Below are 14,570 nucleotides of genomic sequence, written 5' to 3' on the forward strand. Positions count from 1 at the left end.
AAAGCTCTCCTCTTTAACGGCTCTGTGTTGTCGGTGCTGACTGTGGGTCTGGACTTTAGCTCCAGTTTGAACCGGAAAAACCCGCCGCTCGGTGTCAGTTTAACCGCTTTTCCGTCAACCGACTCAGAGGAGGAGGTTCTGGACTGAGACCTCCGTCCGGTCAGGGCTGCTTTCACATGGTCCAGCTGAAGCTGAAGGTATGGGGCCATTATTGTAGCAATAATATTTGCAAATGCGTTTGGAGAGTTGAGTGTCCGCATCTCAATCTGTCTGTGCGCAAATAATGGCCCCATACCTGAAGGTTCTGAAGCTCCGTGGATCTCACGAACGTTTAAAATGCGTCACAGAACCGGGTAAAAATCAGAAGTCTGGGTGGGGCATGTAGACGGGACGGTTGTCGGACCTGAATCTGGTCTCGAACCTGAACCACCAAAAACAATCATTAATAAATACGTTAAAATAACTTTTTAGGGAATAAAACCTGGTCGCGTGGTCCACCCAGTGTCACCGCGGTGCGTTCAGGGCCTGTGGGAACTCCTGTTAAGTTTCTGGAGACCCTCCAACTAAAAATGCACATGAAAAAAATTACTGCTATAAAACCATCATGCGTCTGTTTTTTCTGTATTAACATATCAGACCTATTTAGTTCAACTCAAAACTAGGAAAAGGTCAGTAATTTTCAGAATTTTAACCCTGGAGGATTAAAGATTTACACACCCTGGAGCCAGTCACAGTAGGTTTATTGTGTTATTGTTCGAGGGAGATGGCTGCGTTGTGTGAATTTTTGAAAAGACCACGAACTAGCCATGTGTCCTCACTCGTCCATAGTTTATTCAACAACAGCCATTACAATAATGATCTCAACTACGCACATGTGTACAACAACTTCCTCTGAGACAGTACCAATCGATCAGACATGAAACATCAAACAAAGCAGTGTATAGAGGGAATGCACATACGTCACTTCCCCCCTGGGCCACGCCCCTCTAAGTCAGACTGAGTGGCAAAAACCTACCTACTCAACATGACAAGAGTATAGCAGCAACTACAGCGAGACCGGGAAAAATGTGGAATATAACATGAAAGTAAAAATAATTGGACTCGACATGGATCCATACAAGCTACCAAGCAACAAGTGGTCTATGAACATTGATATGTGGCCGGAAATCGCATATCCTGACATTTATATGAACCTGATTTCAACGCCGGGAAAATCCACAATGCAAAACCTGAAAGCATACAAAAGCCAAGGAGTTGTTGACATTCTTGTCATCGTTAATTAGAGGAATACAGCTCGTGAGTGCTTTCAGTTCAACATACTATTGTTTTGGAGGTTTTCTGTCAGTGCAGACGTATTTTCTTGGCGGTGATTGCCAAGGTAAAGGCCCAGCAGTAGTGCTCACAGTTCACTACTGATTTACTGGAGTTTAACCCTTAGTATTGACCCAAGTGAGTGTATGATCTACTAGTACTTTTGATATTTAAGTAGAGTTAACATCAAATACTTGATACAACACAGCTACAACAGCTTTGTGCTAGAGTACCCCCTTATTTGGAAAACTAGGTTAGCCTCAGTTTAAGCTAGTTTACAAATCATGCAGAGCACAAGGTTCAGAAACACACAACTGAAGACACAAACGTTTCACTTCTGAAATATAGAACTAAATAACAGATGCTAACATTAAGAGCTTTACTAAGAAGTAACGTTAGCCAAAACCATATGTAATTTAAGGTATGATTTTACACAAGAATACAGCATAAATTAACATTACCTGACACGAAATGGCAACCACAAATCCAGGTTTCGTTGCCTGGATTCCAGTTATTTCTATGAATTACAGCGATCCATCTGCTTCTTGTGTCTTTGACTTTAGGTAGCTGCTAAAACGGTAGCTCCGAGTGCTTTTTAAACCCATTTGTGCAATCAACGGCACAACAGCTCTTCCCCATTTTTTAGATTGTTCTAAAGTTTTCGCAGTATTCAAGCCAAAGTCGCTACTCATCTCCCTCTTTCTGCCACTCAGTGGGCGTAATTGCAGTGACTTCCACTAGCGGTGACGTCACATGCATATCCTCTATTGATTGTTTTAAATAGAACTTTTGAAAATGCATTAGCTTTTTAAACAAAACATGTTATAGTTTTAATAACAACCATATTAAATGTAATATTAAATTTGTATAAAACTGTATTTTCCCTCATTGGCTAAATATAAATGTAATTATACTGTACCTGTGTACTTCAGTACCAATATACAGTATATAAAGCTATAATAATACCTGAGAACAAATAGACTTCTTAATGACCCATGGAGAACATGTCAAAGAAATAATGCACTTTTTAAGTTACAAAAAAAAATAAGGCATTTTAACCTGTTACATTGTCTTTATGTGATTGGATGATTTTCTGTGTCTTACAGTGACATATGTAGGACCAGAATGATCCCACATATATTAGTTTATGGAACATGTACATTTATCATCAACTAAAAGCTGTCACAGACGTGAAGAAAAAAATCCCATTTGAAGTTCTGGAAATTATTCAGTAATGTATTGTAATTAACAGATTTATTCATAGATGAATCAATAATAAATGGATTGATGATTATTTTGAAGCAGAAACAGTGTTTTCTGCTGCACATTTACACTATGTCAAAGCATCAATGTGATGACCAAAGAAACGAGCCAATCACCATCCAGTAATATGTCATGTGATGGTTCAGAGCTCCTCCCACTGCAGACGTTGACACCTGATGTCTTTACAGGTGAGACTCAGATTGATCCTGGAAACAGCTCAGCGGTGACGAACACAAACCCTTTTCTGTTTGTCGTCCACAGGTGAGTTTTATCTGTGACTCTTTGAATCCAATCAGGACGCTTTGATCTGAGTCTGTGACAATAAACTGATCTGGAAACACTTTACACATGTTTCTGAAGTTTAAAGTCAGTCTGGATTCATGATGGTGTTTTTATTGGACTCTGATAACTGTTGACCTTTGACCTTTCACATTCACAGTTTAGTCATTTATTGATGAACTAGAATCTGATCAGGTGATAAGGAGCTGCTGTTGAGGTCAAATAAACCGACTTCAACATGTTCATGACCTTCCTCAGTCGTCATCTACAGATAAAAGTCAGACACAACAGGACACTAACACTTCCTGTCAAACCTTTCAAAATAAAAGTAGATTGACCTGCTGTTTATTATGTAAAGGATGAATCAGTGTGGATTCAGGTCTGGACTGATGGTTTGTGTTCTGATGTGGATTCAGCAGAATGGATCAGAGTGAGGACAGAGAGGAGGGACCCCCTCCTTGGAGTCCCCGACATAGACCTGGACCTGGACCTGGACCTGGACCTGGACCCAGCTGTATGTCCATGAAGAGTGATGACTCCATGGAACGAGAGATGTATTTTAAAAGAGGACATGTTCCTGATCCTCAGTAAGTGAACGTCAGTATCAGAACAGCACTGAGTGACCCTCGGTGGACGAACATACAAGGTGCAGATAAATGACTCAGAGCTCAGTCTGAGTTTAGGTCTAAGGGTCCACTGATCTGTTTCAGCTTTAACACATTCTTATCTTAGAGCTGGACCCTGAGTCCTCACATATGAGCCTCAGGTCAGAGGTCACAGCAGAGTCAGAAAACATTTGACAGAGAACAGCATCTCCTTTAACGTCCACATGAAACCGGATTCTTCTGCAGTAGGATATGAATCACACTAAGACCACAGTTTAATGTCAGAGTTCAGCACTAAAACCACTGTACCATCAATGTTCACAGTCCTGGACCTGGACCTGGACCTGGACCTGGTCCCAGCTGTGTGTCCATGAAGAGTGATGACTCCATGGAACAAGGGATGTATTTTAAAACAGGATGTGCTCCAAAGACTCAGTAAGTGAACCTCAGATCCAGTGGTGGTTCATCAATAGAGGGCGCTAGGGCACCACCCCACCTGTCTCACATGATGAAGAAGATGATTAGAATCACCTAAAATAATTTTACAAAAACATTAATATTTAAATAAATGAGAAATACATGATACAGGCCATGAGTACTGTGTATAATCTGCATTCAAGTGGAGTTCAACATGTTTTCTGTCGTTTAGTGAACAGTCAACTGATATGTTTCCTGTTTGGGGCAAAAATCTGTGCCCAAGGATCTCCCTTTATCATAATAGACTCTCATTATAAATGGCAAGTGTGCCGTAGACCCCCTCCAATACAAGAGATAGAAGAACCTTGGCCCCACCCACAGGAGTAAACGTCACATCCCAAAAAGAACCAAGACCTGGTGGATCCTGGTGGTAATATGTGGTTATAGTGCAGCTGAAAACTGACCTGGATACTGCACCACCAAAAAATAATTTCACCAGCTGCCACTGATCAGATCTGGTCCAGATTCACCAACAGGGTTTTCAGCTCAGTCAGTCCTAATGTGGCGTTCAATGCCTGACCTAAAGTTGGTCATGTTGAACCGTTGACATCACATTGTCTTTTTCTTGAGTCTAATAGAAGTCAGACACAACAGGACACCTGTGAACCTTTCAAAATAAAAGCTGACACTGTTTAGATTTGGTATTAAAATATTAATCTCATGTAAAACAGTCAATTAAAGCTGTCAGATTAATGTAACATTAAATTTCACAACATGAATTTGTTACTTATATTAAAGGTCCCGTATTATGCAAATCTCACTTTGGGAAAGTTTTCTTATAGTAGTGTGTGTTGCAGTAGCCTCATTATGAGGTTCGAATTTGAAAACTGTCTGTTTCCTCCCTGCCTTGCTACACCACATTTTGTGAAAATGCTCAAAGGGCCGAGTTTGAGTTGGGTCCGCTTATGACGACATAAGCGGATTTAACTCCTCCCCCTGACTGTGCCCCCACCCTGGCAAAGCGAGCCCCGCCCTGGCAAAGTACCTCTTGGACAACAAACATGGCGAAGGCGAGACACGCAAGTTGTGGTGTTGTTGACTGCACACACCAACACGATAGTTTATTTTTGCTCCCCACTTCCGAGCCTCTCCGTAAAAAGTGTCTGGATTCTATCTGTGATGCTCATGGACCAAACAACATTCCCAAACGCTTGTATGTGTGTGCCCGGCATTTCACGGACGAGTGTTTTTTTTAACATGGGCCCATACAGCTCCGGCTTAGCACAAAGACTCCGAATCAAGAAGGACGCAGTACCAACGCTTCGTGACCCAAGTACAAGTGTGGCAGATGTAAGTTCTTCTCATTTTTTTGTATCTTTACTGCATAACCCTACATTACGGATAAGCTGGTGGTTGTTGATGTGTACGTCTAACGTTAGCATGGCAGCTAACATAGCTCGGTTACTGCTGCTAACGTTTGCGTCCCCGTTAACATGCAAGAGCTGAGAATATCCAGAGACATTCAACAGAACTACTGTGAACACGGGCCTTTTGTGGTTGGCATCAGTACAGTTAGCATCAAGCTTGTTAGCAGCTGCCTGCATTAGTGGCGGCAGGCGTCTTTCCGTGTCAGGTCCACGAACCCGACACAACACCGCCGTTTTCCGTCGGGGCACAATCACGCCTCAAGGCAAAGAAAGCCAGTGTTTGGAAAGACGTTCTATCTGAGACATGTGTATTGTAGACGAGAGAGCCATGGCTTCACAGTCAACATTAGCGCGTAGTACCGCTAGCGGAAGCCGCGTCCTCTCCCAGAGAGGGGAGGGGGAGTGGGCGTGGACAGATGCGTTCATTTGCATACCCGGAAGCAGGCCCAGAAACAGACTGTTCTGAGGAGGGCTGGTGAGAGTGACTTTTTCGACCGCTGAAACTCCGAAAAAAGGATGATTTTGGGGCGAACAAACTTAAATACTATGTTTTTGGGCTTCTGAGACCTATATGACGTGACTGAAAAATAGCATAATACGGGACCTTTAAACTACACTATGTTACAGAAAGTTAGATTTCACTGTGTTATGTTTAATTATGTAACACAATGTACAACATCAACCAGATCAGTGTCAGAGTTGAGAACTAAAACCACTGTACCATCAATGTTCACAGACTTGGACCTGGACCCAGCTGTGTGTCCATGAAGAGTGATTGCTCTATGGAACCCCCACTGCTTTTTAAAAGAGGACATGTTTGTGAGCCTCAGTAAGTGAACGTCAGTATCAGAACAGCACTGAGTGACCCTCGGTGGACGAACATACAAGGTGCAGATAAATGACTCATAGAGCTCAGTCTGAGTTTAGGTCTGAGGGTCCACTGATCTGTTTCAGCTTTAACACATTCTTATCTTAGACCTGGACCCTGAGTCAATTCAATTCAATTTTATTTGTAGAGCCCAATATCACAACAAGGTTGTCTCATAGGTTTTGACAGGATTAGTTGAAAATAAACAGTCAAATAAACAGTCAATGAAGTAAATGGAATAATGTCTTGGGCATCCCCCGTCCTTAGACCCTCCTTCTTGACAAGGAAAAACTCCAAAAACAGAGTGGAAAAAGAGAAACCTTGGGGAGAACCACAGTGAAGGAGAGATCCACTCCCATGGATGGACAGGCAGTAGATGAGACCAAGACTGATGGACATCCATTTGCGGATGTAGTTCCAGTCTGTAAAGATGCAGTAGGGTGGGGGCACATGCGGGGGTCCATCCAAGCAGGTGAAGGTGAGGAGGTCCATCCAGACGGGTGAGGGTGGGGGAGGAGGTCCGGGGTCACAGAACAGAACAGGGCACAGATGAGTCACCTCCGATCCCATCGTCATTGGGCCCCAGGCGGCTACATCTGAGCCACTAGCCCCTCCCCCAGAGGGGAGTGGGGAAAAGGGAGACGGGGTAAATAGGAAACATTTGAATACACCGATCACAGCATCATGGATTTGGAACAGGATATAGACCCGGACAAGAACTTTTTCTCCTCCACAAATAATAACTGCTGCTATTACACAGATGATCAATACAACCAGAACATTAAATCTGAGGGTAGATTTTCACTCATCCACTTCAACAGTAGAAGCTTATATGCAAATTTCAATAATATTAAGAACTATCTACATACATTTTCACAGCCATTCAGTGTAATAGCAATATCTGAAACAAGGATCAGTGCTGAAAAGGGTATAGACTTTGAATTAGATGGCTATGAATTCAGGTATAATAACAGACTAAATAAGAGTGGTGGAGGAGTAGCTTTATATATTCATAAATCTTTAGACTTCAGGGTTTTGGTTGACATTACAACTGTAATTGATGATCTCCTTGAATGTTTAACAATTGAAATGTGCATGGAGAAATACAAGAATATTATTGTTAGCTGCATTTATAGAGCACCGGGCTCAAGCGTTAGTACATTCAGCAAGTGGATGGAATCAGTATTCTCAAAAATAAGCAATAAAACTATTTTCATATGTGGGGATTTTAATATTGATATGTTAAATCCCAACAAACAGAAAACTACAGCCTATGTCCAAAAATCACCAGACCCAGCGGAATTACATCCCACTGTGCCACTCTCATTGGTAATATTTTCACCAATGACATTGATAATAATACAATAAGTGGACTTTTAATTAATGACATCAGTGACCATTTGCCAGTGTTCACAGTCTATGACATCAAATGTAGAAACAAGTTAAACAAACAAACAAACGGGATATAGACGAGTAAAATCAGAAAAATCCATAAACAGACTTAAACAGGAATTATTGGAGTATAACTGGGATACCATTTACAGGAAAAAAGATGTTAACCTTGCGTATGATGAGTTCCTAAGAATATTTACCTCATTATATGATAAACATCTTCCAGTTAAGAAATATAACAGAAGACTATCATATGCTCATTGCCCATGGATAACAAAAGGGCTACAAAATGCCTGCAAAAAGAAAAATGAACTTTATAGAGATTTCAGAAGATAGAGAACTAAAGAGGCAGAACATAAATATAAAAAAATATAAAAATAAGTTAACTGATATTACAAGGGTAAGTAAGAAAGATTATTACAAGAGGATATTAGATGATAACAAAAATAACATTAAAGCTATCTGGAGTATATTAAACAATATTATAAAAAATGGATCTAGACATAATAGTCTGCCTAAGTATTTTATTGATAAGGATATTGAAAACTATAACATGAAACAGGTGGCTAATAGTTTTAATGAATTCTTTGTAAATATAGGACCGGATCTTGCAAGAAAAATCCATGATCCAGGGAAATATGGTGAACATTTATCAGAAAGAAACAAGGGCTCATTGTTTCTTAAAGCAGTAGATGAAAATGAAATTGTTAATATTGGTAGAAAATGTAAGAACAAACTGTCACCCAACTTTAATGATACTAATATGTCACTGGTGAAAAAGGTCATCGAGGGAATTTCAAAACCACTAACCTATACAGGGTGGGGAAGCAAAATTTACAATGAACATTTAGTTGTTTTTTCTCAGCAGGCACTACGTCAATTGTTTTGAAACCAAACATATATTGATGTCATAATCATACCTAACACTATTATCCATACCTTTTCAGAAACTTTTCCCCATATGAGTAATCAGGAAAGCAAACGTCAAAGAGTGTGTGATTTGCTGAATGCACTCGTCACACCAAAGGAGATTTCAAAAATAGTTGGAGTGTCCATAAAGACTGTTTATAATGGAAAGAAGAGAATGACTATGAGCAAAACTATTACGAGAAAGTCTGGAAGATACTATTAAAGAAGAATGGGAGAAGTTGTCACCCGAATATTTGAGGAACACTTGCGCAAGTTTCAGGAAGTGTGTGAAGGCAGTTATTGAGAAAGAAGGAGGACACATAGAATAAAAACATTTTCTATTATGTAAATTTTCTTGTGGCAAATAAATTCTCATGACTTTCAATGAACTAATTGGTCATACACTGTCTTTCAATCCCTGCCTCAAAATATTGTAAATTTTGCTTCCCCACCCTGTATATGTAACTTATCATTTCAAACCGGTTCATTTCCAAATACAATGAAAATAGAAATAGCTAAAGTCATACCTCTATACAAGGCTGGAAACAAGCACCATTTCACAAATTACAGACCTGTCTCCTTACTGCCACAATTTTCAAAAATATTGGAAAAACTTTTCAACAACGGACTGGACACATTCCTAGAAAAGTACAAAATACTCACAGAGAATCAGTAGGGGTTCAGGACAAACAGATCAACAGCACTGGCAATAACTGAGGCAACAGCAGAAATCACAAATGCTACAGATAATAAACAATATGCCATTGGAATATTTATTGATTTAAAAAAAAAGCCTTTGACACCATCAACCATAAAATATTACTCACTAAACTGGAAAGGTATGGCATAAGGGGGATTGTGCTGGACTGGGTAAAAAGTTATTTAAGTGGCAGACGGCAGTTTGTGAAATTGGGTGACTGTGATTCATCATGTTTGGACATTGCTGGTGGGATCCCCCAGGGGTCAGTATTGGGTCCTAAATTTTTTCTTCTGTATATAAATGAAATATGTAAAATTTCTAAGGTATTGCACTTCGTGTTATTTGCTGATGATACAAATATTTTCTGCTCTGGGGATAACTTGCAAAAATTACAGGAGGAAATTAGTACAGAAATGAACAAAGTAAAAATGTGGTTCGACAGAAACAGCTTATCATTAAATCTTAGCAAGACAAAAATAATGATATTTGGTAATTGTAGAAATAATTCATAGGTAACAATAAAAATAGACGGAATTGAAATAGAGAGAGTTCATGAAATAATATTTCTGGGGGTAACCACTGATGACAGGATCAGTTGGAAAGCCCATATCAAACATGTACAAACCAAAGTCTCCAGAAGCATTGCAATAATAAATAAAGCAAAGAAGGTTTTGGATCACAAGTCACTTCACACTCTGTACTGTTCCCTGGTTTCACCATATTTACAGTACTGTGCTGAGATCTGGGGTAACAACTACAAGACCTCACTACAGCCACTAACTATTACTCAAAAAAGAGCAATACGGATCATTCATAATGTTGGCTACCAGGAACACACAAACTCATTATTCTTACAGTCAAAATTACTCAAGTTCACAGACATTGTGGACGATCAAACAGCTCAAATAATGTACAAAGCTAGAAATAATCTTTTACCAACAAATATACAGAAATTATTCAGTATTCATGAGGGGGGTTATGATTTAAAGGGGAAAATTAACTTTAAAATTCCCTTTATACGCACAACTAGGAAGGGTTTTTGTGCTTCTGTCAGTGGGGTGAGACTGTGGAACAGATTTAATATAGAGTTAAAGCAATGTCCAAGCATGAAAGAATTTAAAAAGAGGTACAAAGACACAGTTTTTCAGAGGTACAGGGATGAGGGAGGGCTTGGGGATCACTGGGTGTTCTAAAGATGTACAAGTATGTGGTAAGTGTGTGTAAATGTATGTGTAGGTGTGTATGTGTGTGTGTATATATGTAGGTGTATATGTGTGTATAGATCTGTGTATGAATATGTGTTTACATATATGTGTTACTGCATTTTGTGTTTATGTAAATCATATTATATTTGTTCATAGTAATATGAAGCCAGAAACCTTATTATTTACTAGTAAGTATCAGTCATATTATGGCATAGTGTATAGATATGATTAGATGAGAAAGGTTATTGTTATTAATTTTATAAGGAGAAGGGGTGGGAGTTTATAAGTTGTACTTCTCACTCCTTTTCGAGTATGTATTATATGTCTTATGTTTAAGTGTTTTGTTTATTCATTTTCTTCTATTTGTCATTCATGTTCAGAATAAATATATCAATCAATCAATCAATCAATAGTGATGAACAGACTAAGTAAACTAAATATTGTAAATTATAAGTACAGACTAAAGTGGTCCGTAGTACCAGAAACAGGTGATAGGACTCAGTGCTCTGTACTTCCCCCAGTATTATTACTCCTAGTGCAGCTTAGACTGAACTGTGGGTTCAGTCTGTTTTTAACTAACCTGACCATAAGTTTTTTCACAGAGGAATGTTTTCAGTCTGATCTTAAATGGAGAGACTGTGTCGTCTTCTTTAATATTAGCTGGAAGCTGATTCCAGAAGACAGGAGCTTGGTAACTAAAGGCTCCAGCTTCTGCTGTACTTTTACGGACCCTGGGAACTACCAGTAGACCTGCATTCTGAGAGCAAAGTGTTCTGTTAGGATGGTACGGTACCAGAGCATCTGTGAAATAAGGAGGGCCCATACCATTAATGGTCTTATATTTAAGAAGGAGGATTTTAAATGTAATTCTAAACTGGACTGGAAGCCACTGAAGGACTTGTAGCACAGGGCTGATGTGCTCCTGTATGAACCTCACATATGAGCGGTCATTAGGGTGGTCCTTAGTTTTTAAGTCTCTGAGCCCTTGAAATGAATTTCTATCAGGAAAAAAAATATTTTATTATTTTTGGTGGGATTATTAAAAAGTGTACAGGTAGCTCAAACGGGTTGAAATTAAGTGTTCATCATTTTTTGTAAAAAATCAGTGACAGCTGTCATGATAGTTTTTTAGGGACTTGATCTCAGAAAAAGTGGAATATTTTAAATGAAAATCAGTGTCAAGTGCATTGGAATCCATGGCAGATATCTGCCATTATCTGGACCTCATACAATGTAATGTTTAAATTGTCCAGTGTCTCCAAAGTTGAAGTGCAGTTTATCAAGGACACAATGGCAGCTGAACCACCGATAACTGGGTTATTGAAGGGTTGGTGGTTCAGCTGCCACAGCTGAGCCACAGTGACCCCAGATGTTCCATCTGAGATAAAATCAGAAATTGTTCACTCTATGGAAACTAGCATAGGCAACAACGAACCACCTGTGAGGGCTTCAGCTAATCTTAAATCTGTCAAATCATATGTGACTATTTTATTTGTAGTGTCACAAGAAGTGAGACAGTTTAAAATTAGCAGTTTGACAAACTTATAAAACTTTATGAGAAAGAATAAAGCAGCTTGGTTGAAATAACATTTTAATGATTGTGAGGCTAAAATTCAGACTCATTGATGAACCACTCAACAATATTTAAAATGTATGAAGGTTGGTCTGTCTGCATCTTATGTCAAATGGAACAAATTTTAGGGGTCAGAGCCAGAAAACTGTGAACTTTATTTTTTGGCTCTACTTAAGGACCACCCTAATGAGCGTCAGGTCAGAGGTCACAGCAGAGTCAGAAAACATTTGACAGAGAACAGCATCTCCTTTAACGTCCACATGGAACTGGATTCTTCTGCAGTAGGATATGAATCACACTAAGACCACAGTTTAATGTCAGAGTTCAGCACTAAAACCACTGTACCATCAATGTTCACAGACCTGGACCTGGACCTGGACCCAGCTGTGTGTCCATGAAGAGTGATGACTCCATGTTTCTCCCAATATGTTTTAAAACAGGATGTGTTTCAGAGACTCAGTAAGTGAACCTCAGATCTGGTCCAGATTCACCTACAGGGTTTTCAGCTCAGTCAGTCTCAACTTGGTGTTCTATGTTCGACCTAAAGTTAGTCCTGTTGCACCGTCTGTGTCACATGGGCTCTTTCTTCAGTCTATGGTTCAGACACTGGCAGGAGAATCACACTGAACCTGATCAATGAAAACCTGTTGTTGTAGTGGGACCTGGTCCTGGATGATACTGGATCAGAGTCCAGGGTTGATTCCTGGTCCATTGAACACCTTTGTATCATATGTTGTGAGTGAAGATGGTGAGGACACACTGTTAGGACAGACCTGTTGGTTTAATCCAAATGTTGATGAGATCAACTAAATCCAGTGAGTGTGAAGCTCCAAACAGACTGAGATGTTGATTCTCAGTGGGATCAGCAGGACCAGGACACCTTTCCCACTACAGGGGGTCATGTGACTCATGTTGACGTCCAGGTGTGTCCACCTGTTGGTGTCAGTGTGGACAGACATAATGTGAGCTCATTGTTGATGATTGGTCCACAGAGTGGAGCAGCAGAGCTCAGAGGTTCCCACTGGTCTACAGGATCAGACTCAGCTGGACTCCATATTTGAGGTGTGTACATGTCCAGCATCTACTGGTCCATCTGTTCTGTCCAATCATCTCCTGCTGCTGGTTTCAGACCAGTGGACATCACTCTGTCCAACATGGACCTGAGCTTTGGTCCATGGGTGGACTTTGTGTCTTTCATCATGTTTTCTGTTCCAGCTGCTGGAGGAGAACATCTGCACTTTTGTCAAGAACGAACTGAAGAAGTTCCACCAGGTTCTGAGTCCAGATTACCCAGAATGCTTTGAGAGTCTGAGTGATGAGGATGAAGAGCAGAGGAGGAGCTCAGAGGCTTTTCTGAAGATCACACTGAACTTCCTGAGGAGGCTGAAGCAGGAGGAGCTGGCTGAGCGTCTGCACCGCAGTAAGACCATTCTGTACAGATTGAACAGATGAAAATACTTGGATTTACTGTGAGACTGATGGTTTTATCTGGGTCTGCATTCAGGAAGTCAGTCTGGAGTTCAGCAGAAACTGAAACGTAACCTGCAGCAGAAGTTTGAGTGTGTGTTTGAGGGCATCGCTAAAGCAGGAAACCCCAAAACCCTCCTGAACCAGATCTACACAGAGCTCTACATCACAGAGGGAGGGACTACAGAGGTCAACCAGGACCATGAGGTCAGACAGATTGAAACAGCATCCAGGAACCCACACAGACCACCAACAACCATCACATGTGAAGACATCTTTAAAACACCACCTGACAGAGATCAACCAATCAGAACAGTGCTGACAAAGGGTATGGCCGGAATCGGGAAAACAGTCTTAACACAGAAGTTCAGTCTGGACTGGGCTGAAGACAAAGCCAACCAGGACATCCACTTCATATTTCCATTCACCTTCAGAGAGCTGAATGTGCTGAAACAGAAGAAGTTCAGCTTGGTGGAACTGGTTCATCACTTCTTCACTGAAACCAAAGAAGCAGGAATCTGGATCTTTGCAGACTTCCAGGTGGTGTTCATCTTAGATGGTCTGGATGAGTGTCGACCTCCTCTGGACTTCAACAACACTCAGATCCTGACTGATGTTACAGAGTCCACCTCAGTGGATGTGCTGCTGATGAACCTCATCAGGGGGAACCTGCTTCCCTCTGCTCACCTCTGGATAACCACACGACCTGCAGCAGCCAATCAGATCCCTGCTCAGTGTGTTGACATGGTGACAGAGGTCAGAGGGTTCACTGACCCGCAGAAGGAGGAGTACTTCAGGAAGAGGTTCACAGATGAAGAACAGACCAACACAATCATCTCCCACATCAAGACGTCACGAAGCGTCCACATCATGTGTCACATCCCAGTCTTCTGCTGGATCACTGCTACAGTTCTGGAGGACGTGTTGAAGACCACAGACAGAAGACAACTGCCCAAGACCCTGACTGAGATGTACATCCACTTCCTGGTGGTTCAGGCCAAACTGAAAAACGTCAAGTATCATGGAAGATCTGAGACAGATTCACCCTGGAGTCCAGAGACCAGGAAGATGATCAAGTCTCTGGGAAAACTGGCCTTTGAGCAGCTGAAGAAAGGAAACCTGATCTTCTATGAGTCAGACCTGACAGAGTGTGG

At 40.7% G+C, this 14,570-nt stretch overlaps 3 protein-coding genes and 1 pseudogene across 3 annotated transcripts in view; 3 read left to right on the forward strand and 1 right to left on the reverse strand.

Annotated features, from left to right (window-relative positions):
- Window positions 1-14,570, forward strand: part of LOC115436284 (zinc finger protein 345-like) — a 589,760-nt gene that overhangs the window by 508,183 nt on the left and 67,007 nt on the right. The gene's annotated exons all lie outside the window — the stretch shown is intronic.
- The window catches only part of LOC115435837 (zinc finger protein 420-like), a 363,895-nt pseudogene that overhangs the window by 313,100 nt on the left and 36,225 nt on the right, over window positions 1-14,570 (forward strand).
- The window catches only part of LOC115435836 (uncharacterized), a 1,131,008-nt gene that overhangs the window by 206,814 nt on the left and 909,624 nt on the right, over window positions 1-14,570 (reverse strand). The window lies entirely within an intron of this gene.
- Window positions 1-14,570, forward strand: part of LOC115436249 (NACHT, LRR and PYD domains-containing protein 12-like) — a gene marked incomplete at its 3' end in the record, with an annotated part of 50,446 nt that overhangs the window by 29,569 nt on the left and 6,307 nt on the right. The gene's annotated exons all lie outside the window — the stretch shown is intronic.

Source organism: Sphaeramia orbicularis, chromosome 16 (assembly GCF_902148855.1).
Source record: "Sphaeramia orbicularis chromosome 16, fSphaOr1.1, whole genome shotgun sequence".
NCBI classification, from domain to species: domain Eukaryota; kingdom Metazoa; phylum Chordata; class Actinopteri; order Kurtiformes; family Apogonidae; genus Sphaeramia; species Sphaeramia orbicularis.